This window comes from Leptidea sinapis, chromosome 7 (genome assembly GCF_905404315.1).
Source record: "Leptidea sinapis chromosome 7, ilLepSina1.1, whole genome shotgun sequence".
Classification (NCBI taxonomy): Eukaryota; Metazoa; Arthropoda; class Insecta; order Lepidoptera; family Pieridae; genus Leptidea; species Leptidea sinapis.
The window spans coordinates 2136656-2149486 of NC_066271.1; the positions used below are offsets into that span (position 1 = coordinate 2136656).

Here is a 12831-nt window from a genome sequence, read left to right on the forward strand (position 1 = left end):
ACTAAGCCTTTTAAAGGCCAGTTTCGCCTTTTCTTCCAAGTGCCCACGGAACTGAACGTCACTCGATATATTATCGACACCGAGTATGCCGATACAAGCTGTGGCATTTAGGGGAGATCTCGATCGAGGAGATACGACAAAGGGAGACTTTTTAGCAGTCACCGCACAAACTTGTGTCTTCTTAGGATTGGATTAGACTAAATTTTGTCGGCCCCATTCTGACACTTTGCAAAGCTGCTATGCAATGCCAATGAAATGTACCATGTCGCGTATTTAAAAAGATGACTTAGGACTTGTAGCCTATAAGAGACGCACTGGTCATTTCTCAAGTGATAAAAAAGAATAGGGTGGTAAAATCGAAACAACAACTGAAGCAGTACTCAAAGGAAGGTAACAGAGAAAATTTACAATTGACCAACGCTTTAGCAAACAAAATGATGGTATTTATGCTCAAAGCTCTACAGAAGCTTCCCAATTAGTCGACAGAGTGCAACCTGGGCACTATTGGTAGGAAGGTAGTGAAGCCCCTAAACAACACCATATTCAATAATCAAGAATGGTCCTTCTTTCAATGCAAGACTAGGCGCCGGGTCATAAAGCTCGATCTACGCAGTTTTGATTGGAAACGAATGTTTCGGAACGCCTTAACGCTTAAGAGCTGTATTGCAGCCAATGGAGACCACTTCGAATAAGCTTTTATATTTCAAATTGTTTTATATTTATGTACTGTAAAAGTAATAAATGTTATTTGCAAGAGAAATTTTGTTTTCCTTCTTTCAGTATTTATGGCAAGACTAGGAATAGATGATTATTATTTTTCCGAAAAAGTCACCACGTGAGAGGAGAAATATTCTATGCTTACTTAAAATATGAACATATTTGTAGCTATATAATATATTATTTATAATTTGTTACACTCTATATATCTATGCCGTGATATGAAACTGTCCTTGAAATTTATACAAACACGATACTTTTTAAACTTGTTTGTTTCGAGCATAGCACGACACCATGCTATTATCAATATTGTTACACAAGTTTTACAATTCTGATGGCTATCTGTAAGCATATAAATTCCATTGCAATATGAAAATGCATTTTGTTTGCAAAACATGGCATCTAACATAATATGGATATTTTTAGTTTTCATTCATTATTTCTCAATAATTTTCGCTGACAGTGATGAGGTAAGATTTAATGATAAAATTAATTTAATTAAATGGTTGATAATGATTTAAGAAATAGAGACTAAGGATATACTGCTATGGAACACTACTTGCGTCAACACTCTGGCTCCTTCTCATGTCCAAGTTATGTAAGTTGGTACTGGTTCGACTGCCGAAGACAGCAAAGGTGGCAAATATGTTGGTCTCAGTGATTCTTTCATCTTTGTGCCGTTTGGTGTCGAGACACTTGGCCCGTGAGGCCCAAAGGTGGAGAATGTACAAAGTACTAACTACGTACCTCAATACTACTTCTACTACTACTGGAAAGTGAAGCGCTGGTAGCTATTTTGGCCAACGGATCGGCCAACGTGGAATTGCTGCCCAATATTCTTGATATACTTCCTCGTAATGAAAGTTTAGTTTTGTTTTAATTTAATCTTTTAGACAGGGGGAGATCCAAAAATAGGGGACGCCTGGTCCAAATCGAACTATTTGCTGTTCATGTGCTATAACTAGCCTACTTCTAACTGTCCATATACTATCTTAACTTTTTGAACACACTACCATGCATTTAAAATCTATAATGTATACTGTATTCGACGCAATAAATAAATTTCATTTCATTTCATATCCACAGCACTGTGTAAGTTGCATCTATGAAAGCTCTCTAAAATCCACATCAATTGAAGATTGTCTTAAATTGAATGTTTTGTTATAAACTTCTTTTACAGTCGGATTGCGTGATCACTTTCAGCGATGTGGTAGAGCCGTGTGATGGATTTGACAATGAGTTCCTTCGGTGTAAGGGAATGACTCTGGAATATTTGAGCAACAACGGGAGCGCTGTCAGAATGTCAGGAACGTTAGAAATGCTGCAGTCAATTGACGATGATCATTCAGTATGGTTTTTATATAATAAGGAAATTCCTTTAAGATTGCAACATGAGACTGAAAAAGATATAATATGTATTGGGTTGCGAAACTAAAGTGGCAGTGGGCAGGTCACATAGCTCGACGGACAGATGGCCGTTGGGGTGGTAAGACCTTGAGTGGCAACCACGTACCGGAAGACGTAGCGTTGGTAGGCCCCCAAATGGGGACCGACGATCTGGTCAAGATCGCTAGAATAGATTGGATGAGCGCAGCGCAGGATCGATCGTTATGGCAATCTTTGGGGGATCTTTATTCAGCAGTAGACGTCTTCGGGCTGAAATGATGATGATGTATTTGGTAGAAGGAAAACCACTAAATAAAAAGGCCCTGAAAAATTTTGGACAACAAAAGAAAAGTCATAACATTTTTTTTTATTTTTTATGATAAGGGACGAGACGAGTAGGTCAATCAGCTGATGGTAATTGATACGCCCTGCCCATAACAACGATGATAACGAAGGTAAGTGATGACATTAGCCCATGCTCTCTTGCAATACCAGAGTAATCATAAAATCATTTGTGGACTCTTAGGTGTAGGTACACCGTAATCATTTCATTCTGGAAACATTAAATTCTATGTATGATATGGATTGTACGTGGATGAAATTTCCTTGACAACTGCTCTGTGGAAGAAATTTACACATTCAAGGCGATATTTTACATAAACCTTAGTCTAGAACTATTTGACTGAAGACCGAAGCTAAATCTTTTAGTCTTTCTTGCTTTTATGTCTAGAAAGGTGTTAAACTACATTCTCTACATTTACAGAAGTATTAAAGAAGATGGAAACATTTTCTTATCTTTTTTTTATTTTATTTGCTCAAGGATCTTAATGAAATTTGTTCGTTTGTGAACATACAATTTATCCGTTTTGGTATAAAGGGGGGCAAACGGGTAAGTAGAATAACCAGGTGAGTCGGCCCATGAGTAGCGGTACTTCCATGGAGATATGCAGTACAAGAGCTCTTACCGATGTACCCATGTGCGCTTTAAAATACGAGAAATATTATTTGTTATTTTAGATGGAGATGCGCATATCTAAGGTATCAGGAACATCGTGCAATGACGTAATGTGGGTTGGAGCCTCAAATGTGTGTGGAAGTATTAAAGATGAAAAAACACCATGGTACCCTGTGATAGAAAATATGAAAATAACGGAATGTCCGATAGCCACGGTATTTATTAAAAAAGAATCTGATATAGTTATTGAATTGAGTTGACGTAGGTACTAACGCGTTTATTCCAGCACTCACATTCAAAATGAAGGTAGTCAGATCTTGTCCATCCGATCCAAATAAAAAAGACAGTTCGGATCCGGCAAACTACAGGCCTATAGCTATTACCTCTCTGCTCTCCAAAATCACGGAGCGCATAATAAGCCGTCAACTCTTGGTATATCTAGAGGGTCACCAGTTGATCAACGACTGACAGTACGGCTTGCGCCATGGTCGGTCGGCGGGTGATCTTCTGGTATACCTAAAACATATGTGGGCGGCGGCTATCGAAAACAAGGGAGGAAGCCTGCCAGTTAGTATGGATATAGCGAAGGCCTTTGATCCTGCTGAGCATAAGGCTGTTCTGAGAAACATATAAATATTTGGGCTTCCCGAGAGTTTATGCAAGTGGACCACCAGCATCCTCACTAGGCGCAGCATACAGGTCATACGTTTTAACTCGATCCCGAAGCCCGTGAAGGCTGGAGTTCCCAAAGAACATATGGCCCCGGTTAATAAATTCTTAACTCCATTATGTACACAGCCCAAGGGGAAAAGAAGGTGCCATTTTATATCATTCCACGAAGAACCTTATCAGCGATAATGGTGATGAACTTTCATCTCTCCGGTCTGTCTTAAAAAAACTGCACGTTGAAAGGCAAACCGATGATAGTGGTGTGTGAATAATCAAATCCGCTAAACCGCTAATGTATCTTCCAATCTGATATTATGAAACCAATATCTTTTTTTTTAAGTTCGTATAATAATTTACTTATAAAATAGTCTGGTATGGTCGCTTCATGACCAAAGATTCATTAAAAGAATAATTTAGGTTACGTTAACCTTCACCAAACAAATATTTTATAACAATTATTTTTAATTTCGATACAAAATTGAATTGTAGACTTTCTGGGATCATATTGTAATAGCATATGCATAGCCCAATAAAAGACTTACTAACTCAAATTAACAGAGTAGTAGGCATAACAAGCTTACGTTTGTGCATTATGATTATCACAGTTTGTAGAAAATTCGCTTATGTGCTTATCTACATACATTACATGATCAAGAATATATTAAGAGGCAAGAGTTAAGACCTTTAAATATTCTTTGGGGCCAAGGTTATAAATAGCGCTACAGTACCCTCTTCTGCAGTACAAAGTTAGTATTTAAGGCTGCATTGCCTCTTAACCATAGGACAAATACGATAAAAATAATAAAATTATCTAGGCGTGCGGTAGCTATGTCAGTTAATTGCACAATATTTTTTCTTTAACTATTTATTTATTACAAATGCTGACCCGGCAAACCTTATTTTGTCAATATATATTAAGTAGAAACCCCCACGCCAGATTATTATATAACTTAATGAAATTTCTTTGACTGAATTATTTGTATTGCGAATATATAGGTATACGGATAAGTAATCACCAATATGTTACATACTTAAACCTTCTCAGAAACATGCTGCATCTTATGGTATAAGTATTATTAAGATCGGTTTAGTAGTTTTCGCAGTATAACTGAAGGAAAAAACGGATCTCTATTTACAAATATACAGATTTTATATTTTATATTTATTACTTATTTCTTTAATTATTGTTGCAGGGCGACTATGCAATGAATGATGTTATTCTAAAAGAAGCATCTGCCGATGACTTCTGCTCTCCAGAAATGGTTGGTGATTATTGCATACAGATGTCTGTTACTAACACCAGGAATGAACAGCTCTCGTGCTACATTTCATACGTTTCGTTGGAAGATGCCAAGAAAAAGAAATAAAGCAAATATTAATGTCTAAGTCTCTATATAAAAGTTGTATTCCCTCTAAGCTATCTAAAAAGGGGAAATATTGTAATTTTTGTGTAGTTATTTATAATGGTAAAACTCAAAAGTGACGACAAGTAATTTCTTTAGTACTATTTCTATATGCTATAACTAGCCGTTCCCGAATTTTAAAAGGAAATTTATTAAACAATAAAAAAATAAGTAGCCATAAACCATCTAGGATAAATTTCGCTTCTAATGGTGGTAGTTTCACGATACGATCAGTGGTTCAGGCGTGATAGAGCCTCAAACAATGATCATTTTCATTAAATATATATAGATATATACCAGGTGGGGTAACGAAATGCATTTGAAGATCTTCTTTGACGGCCAGGCCATTGACAAAAAATATTAGAAAAAATCCCTCTAAACATAGTAAAAATACTAGATATTAACAGTAAATTGTGAAAGTCCTAAATCGTTGTATTATTAGTTTGAAAGTTTGTATGTTTAGATATTTGTAAACCAGCTAATCAATCTATTTATGTGTTTAATTTTATTGAGGTCCATTCAGTGGCGTGGTGGAGTCAAACATTTTCACACAATGATATTCGCTAAATAAATGTAAGGAATTGTTAGATGTTTTGTGTGCCTATACTGATAGAAAACGTTTACAAACATTAATGACATTAGAAAACAAGGATTAATGACCTGCACTCTTCGCATACCCTGCTGTCGCCTGAATACAAAATTATCTTTATAAACATTTAAAACATTTTTTTTTATTTGTTACAATTTGATAAATCAAATCAAAATCAAATCAAAATTTTAAAAACTTTATTCATGTAGGTCACAGAAATGATACACTTATGAAAGTGAAAAAAAATATTTCCTCTTATTGAATCTACTCCTACCCTCGGTTGAGCAAATGAGAAGAAGTAGCAAGAAATTCAGTGCCACTCTTTTAAATCAAGATTTAGATTTTCATCGTTTTACAAATCATTTCAATTACAATATAATATGTAAAGTGATGCAACAAACATACTCAAACGTCAAATAGTCAATGCCTTACACGAGTAATTCAAAAAAGTAAATGTAAATTAATACAAAACAAAAATTATTGAGTACAGTACCAGCATCATCCACACACAAAGTAAATAAATAAAGGTATTCTGTGAGCATTTTACAAGGGATTATATATAGAAATAACAAACAATTATGTTAATTTTGTTTACTAACATTACCTAAAATAAAAACGTTTTACAATATTGTGATCAAATGTTTCATAAGAATGTGATGTAAATGCGACTGAAGTTACGTGGAAACGTATCATGCTAGTAAATAACAAAACGACGTCACTACCAACCACCAAGAGTGATCTTTATATTAGACTTAGAATCATATTTTAAGCTCAGTTCCTATTCCCGCTATCACTATAACACACACTAAGGTCATAAAGTTATTTTTAATTAACAAAGAGTATATAATGTTCGTAAAACTCTCGTATAAATTTATAATTGCACCGGGGAGGGTCCGTCAAGCGTTATTAACTTTTTCTACCGTCTGCTTGCTTTTTACATTCGTTGGTCAGTATTAAAACTTTTCGAGCATTAATTTTATGGCTTTGTTATATTAAACAATTTATTAGTTGCGTGGGTAGTTATACAAACAACGCCATTTGGTAAATATTTTGGTATTTTCATTCTTTTTAGCAAATCATTGGAGCTAGAACTAACGTGATTTTGTCCGCATAGGTTTTATTTCGGTTGCAATCAAACCATTTTATAGATTTTTTCTAAAACGTACTACGCGTTACTGTTATTGCTCAGATTTGAGCAAACTTCCAGTAAAGCCCTCGTATAGATTTCAAAGAAAATACTTCGAATAAAACTCTTATTTTAGCACTTAGCACCGCGCGATGCAACAGGAAATGGCCACCATCTTAATGCCCAAGTAAAAAAGTCACCAGTCAAAAGTACTGCTTACAAATTGACGACGTCTTTCTTATTAGAAAAGGAGGACAAACGAACGTACGGGTCACCTGGTGTTAAGTGATCACCGCCTCCCACATTCTCCTCCAACACCAAAGGAATCACAGGAGTGTCGGCAACACTGCTTTTTTTAATGGTACCCATGTCATATCACCCAGAAAACACCGCACAAGGAAGCTCATTCCACAGCTTTGTAGTACATGGAAAAAAGCTCCTTGAAAACAGCACAGTGGAGGACCGCCACACACCCAGATGGTGGGGATGATATTCTAATTTGTGGCGTGTCGTTCAAAGATGGAATTTGGCGGCAGGCATCACGTCATAAGTGAGGCGGAAATGACTATTCATTGAATGGTTTCCTAGATATGAACCAATGATGAGACTTGCGACAGCTTAATTCATTGTTATTGTGACGGGAAGCTTCATGAGCTATTAAAAGGTATTCAAGTAATTTCCCTACACCATAAATCTGCTCCATTACATAGTCAAAGACGCTTAGTTAAGTCATAAATGATAGAATGGAATTAAACGAATTGCAGTGATTGCCTTCCACAAAGTGATTATGGAGGCGTCGATCATTTTCAAGACACTCTAAAATACTTATCAGTCATATGTTCATACAATGTACTATCGAAAGATATACCAACAAATCCGCTGTCAAAAATGATATTTATTGATGTACAATAAACACGCAGACTCACAATCACGCTCAGAAATTGTCTGAAGCAAAACTCTGCCTACACGTCTATTAACAAGAGTTTTCGTTCAGTTGTGTTTCGACCGCGCTTTGAATACAACGCCACGCAATGACAAAGTATGCAGTGAAACACCATCTTACAAACAGTTTATCCAAACTTAAAATGGATTTGACGTTTTTAATCATTTTCCTAAATAATTACATGTCAATTGCTAAAACAAAGTGTTCCTGCCTCCTCTTCACGTCCGAGCTTCGAATGAGCTTATACAATACACTTTGAACATTACTGTATTGCTTGAAACAAGGTATTAATATGAGTAAACAATGTTTTTTGACGACCTTTTGATAGGTCATTGGGTGTCTAATTATTTGTACTACGTCAGTGAGTATATTAATGTTTTGTGGGGCTTCTCAATCAATGATTTATAAAGCTCAATTTTGTAAAAAAGGTGTGAAGACTTCAGCCAAAGTGGATCAAGCGACTTTCTTAGACCGTCTTGTAAAACCTCTTAGCAATATGCTTTTTAAAAATGTACCTTGAAATATTTGCAACACTCCTGGGATTCATCTCTCCCGGTCATTGTATTTTTTTTATCAAAAAAATATCTTGTATTTTATCATTCCAACCTCACAAAAAACATTTGATATTTGTAACATTCTTCAATATAATTAGTGACAAAGCACCGGAAGACAGTAATTTGTCAAAAGTAATCTTCAACGGACAAACAGAAACCATCCTTCCTCAAACTTATAATAGGCTCTCGTGACATCAAAAGAGCAAACTTCAGTGTCTAAATCCGCAAATGACAAACACAAAAAGATGAGTGAACGAGAACGTACATCAAAAATGTTATAACTAGCAAGAGGGACGTGTAAAGAGCTCTCAAAGTGTTCCGATATAGCGTTGAGTTCGAAACGAAATCGTCAAGCATATACTGCTAACGACGCACTTTCAAATACAACATTTGAGTTGAGCCAACAGTCAACACCTATGCGATTTAATAAAAGGTGAGCCATTTTCGTTTGGTACAAGATAGGAAAGTAATGGGGTGTGTCACTTTCACCCAAACAAAACAAAGCGTAGAGTGCAATTTATAAAAATAAAATAGAGTTTAAAGAGAGCATGAGATACAAACATTAGTTAAATGGAAGAGATATATGTTTTTAGATATCACAAGAAACATTTAATTTAGTTAATAAGTAATCATTGCATGTCTGATCGATTACATTTCCAGATTAATTGTGCTTTATTTATGTTGAATAAATAGAAAAATCACATTATATAGTAACAAAGCCGAAATACGGAAATATTCGACTACACAAATAAAATATTAAAACAAAATTTTATGAACGATTCGGGACTCAAACCCACGACCTCTGGCCTTCCGTGCCAGTGCTCTAACCAACTGAGCTAACCGTTCGAGTGAAGTATCGTTATAAAATCTTGTATGCTTGGTTCATCTCTCATCTGTATTAATCCTAGAAGTGAGGGTTATCACTTTAAAAACATAACAAATATTCGACTGCTATACCTATACATTGTTGCATTTACTCCAGTTCTTTAAGGTTTAGTTCAGCTTACGTATGTTGAATTTAGGACCCGATTCGCACAGACACGACTCAGGAGAAAAGTGTGCTTACATTGTCTTTAAGCACACTTCTGCCGTTCCGCTATCAGACTGCGAATGATATGTCCATGTGTATAGAAAGATATTAAAAGTTATTCACCATTGAACAATGTGTTCTTTAATTTATTATAATAGTTTTATTTGTAGAATAAAAGTGGAATCAATAGATTTTTCAAATACTCATTAAACTTAATTGTTAAGTTGGGCTAATGTTTACGTAATTACTACAGTCCACTGAAATTCGGATACGGACAATAAAATTTTCTTTCCGTTTATACGATGTACAATACGGACATTTACGAAAAAAAACTTAATGACGCATAAAGCTTGGACGCTGTCCTGTAATTACGAATTAAAAAGTTCGTCCGGCGACCCCACTTTTTCCATTCATTCGAATGTGAAGAAGATAATGTCACATCCCAAATACTCAAGCATGTTTTGCAATTATCGACCTTATTCACAAAAGGTTTCAGACGGATTTTCGTTATTTAAAATCCAATTACTTTACTCTTATCTTCCATACACGATACGTTTTAGTGTCTATTTAAAAGCGGAATGAAAATTAAATCGCAGAATTATTTGGGCATAGCAATTTGAATGTTTCTGAAATCCTCATCTAACTCCAAAACAAAATTAGAAATTTAAATGTTCGTACTATCAACGAGAGGGGTTTTCTTTAAATAGTGAGAATGAGTGAAAACTCTTTGGAACAAAAAATAAGGAAAATACTGGCTGATAAAGCTTTAGTAAAAATAAATAGTTACAATATATGTAAAAATGAAAGACTTTTGTTTTCAGTTTGTTAGAGAGTATTGTTGAAACCCAAAGATATTTAGTAAATAAAAAATTTCAGTACTGAAGTTAATCAAGATTTACAAGATACATTAGTTAAATGCTGCACCGTATTTCTGTTGCACGTTGGTGCACCGAATGTAAAACGTGGAAGAACATTCACTAAGGATGACCCTCTCTCGGGATACCCAAAAATAGCAGTGACCGAACAAATGGTTAATATTTAAATAATTGTTTTAACAGTTCCTTATATATGTATGATTGGGAACAGAAGATAAAATATTTCAACTGGTACTGTGCATAGAGTTTTACAAGAAAGCTTAATGATGAAAAAGTAACCGTGCTCTGGGTTCCTATTACCGGTCCACAAAAACTTCGTCAAATTCGTGCTGTTTAGAAACTGTTCCATCTTCGCACAACACACCACAAATTAGAGTATCATCCCCACATTTGGATGTGTGCCGTTCCTCCACAGTGCGGTTATCAGGGAACTTTCTTCCACGTACAACCAAGCTGTGAAATGAGCTTCCTTGTGCGGTGTTTCCGGGAAGATACGACATCCTAAATCCTTTTCCGCAAATCCTATAAGAAAAGCGCATACACCTTCCTTAAATCGGACAACGCTCCTGTGATTCCACTGCTATTGTGAACGCTCATTTGTCCTCCTCTTCCATAAAAAAATGTTACAACAAGTTCCTGAACATTTCTTAGGTCAATTTATAAAAATGGATGTAACTTTAATTTACTATTATGATCCAGAAACAATATTACGGTCTACGACCTGAGAAAGACGATAATTGCCTCTCTTTTTTGCCTCTCTTTTCTGGGATAGTTATATTGTGGTGAATGATTGAATATCTCGACCTTGAAGTAACTGTTACTAGCTCTTTACATGCAGAGCAAATAAACAATTGAGTAACGACATTTCTGAGACACGGCGAGGCAAACACGGCGAAAATTGTATTATTTCATCAAGATACTATACCCCAGCTCACAGAACCACCGTAGCTGTGACTGGAATTCTAAATGCTAGCCTTGAAATACTTGAGCATCAACACTATTCACCCGACCTAACCCTCAGCGATTTCTATCATTATTTCTAAAGCTGAAGGATTATTTGAAGGGATGATAATTGGAGATGATGGAGACAGATGAAGAACAGTTTAAAAAAAAAATTCCAAGTGTATTGTGCTAAAAGACGAATATATCAAAAAATAAAATAAGATTATATAAAAGTTAACTGCATCGTTATTATGCATTCTCATCTTTTTATTAATATCCACTAGTATTTTGAGATAACAATTGAAATAAGAAAGCAAAAGCAAAACATTACAAAACAAAACTGAAACAAACACTTCAGAAAAAAAATTATGAGTCAAGAATGTTAACACTTGCAGAGCAAAAGTAACTGTTGATAAACATTATAGAAGGAATTTATAAATAAATTAAAATAAGAGTTAACATACAGGCAAAATTGAAAAGACTGTATGTTTCAATAACAAAGCTGTATTTTATAATCAAAACAAAAACAACAAACTTCCAAAACATATCACAACTCATGACATTTATGAAGATAATAAAAATCAAACAACCGAATACCAGCTCGTGTTTTAATCTCCTTTCATTTTCATTTGACGATAAAGTCTCGATGTGGTATATGGAAGTTGAATTGAAGTGAGTTATAAATTGTCGAGAAAAACCTACGGGTTGAGTAAGGGGGCTTAGATGTATGCAATTTTGTGTTGTTTTATGACGAGAAAATAATAAGCATCTTGTTTTATGTCCTCCACAAAGCTCTCATCAATGATATCTTAAAATATTTGATTTCTTTTCTAGAACATTGATGCTGGCGATTTTTTTGTCAAATGCTTTTGTAGTATAAATATAACTAAAAATAATAAGTTTGGTGATTGGCTCAATTCAATAAGAAGCAATTACAATAAGAATACTGTTTTAGGTTTGCTCTCAAAACTTCTATTTTAAAATAAATTATCATTTGCAATGTTTTCAGATTGTTGTACATTAAGTAGAATAAGTTGTTATATGATGTAAAAGATGGGTTGGGAGTTTCTTATCAGTTCTTCTCCCCATGTCAAAGCCCCTTTACGAACTGGTGTACCTTCATGACGTTTATCAGCTATGTTATGTAATTGTTACTCCCTATGGTAAATAATATATATTTCTATTTAAATTGATATATGGATTACGATAGAAGAGCAGGTGATGAATTAATATCTAGTTTTACTCCTAGATTAAAAATACAGTTATTATAATAAGTGATACTAAGCACAGCACATGATATAAAAAAGCTATCGTCATTTGTTCTTTGAGCGATATTCTGGTAAAATAAAAGGGTAAAAAATATTAGGAAGATCGATGAGTACATAGATAAAAATATACTAGAAATACTATGTGTTTAGTTATTTAGGTAGGTAGTTATCATTCAAAACTCTAGGTAAGGCAATCTAGTTTTTCAAAATAAAAGAAGAATTAAATTCAAAACCAATTGTAGTTGTTAATAAAGTTTACATTATTAGCACAATACTTTTTTTTATAAATGATCCATATTACTTATTTTTCAACCATTTGTTTTCAAAGACATCTTGCACTCAAATAACGAAAATATAAGCCATTTCTGGTGGAT

The 12831-nt window shown here is 34.6% G+C and overlaps 1 long non-coding RNA gene across 1 annotated transcript; it reads left to right on the forward strand.

The window, feature by feature from the left end:
- Positions 1–1910: 1910 nt before the first annotated feature.
- Positions 1911–5129, forward strand: LOC126965538 (uncharacterized). The gene is made up of 3 exons (XR_007729552.1): positions 1911–2065; positions 3121–3273; positions 4921–5129. It is a non-coding gene; the product is annotated as an uncharacterized LOC126965538 (long non-coding RNA).
- Positions 5130–12831: the final 7702 nt, after the last annotated feature.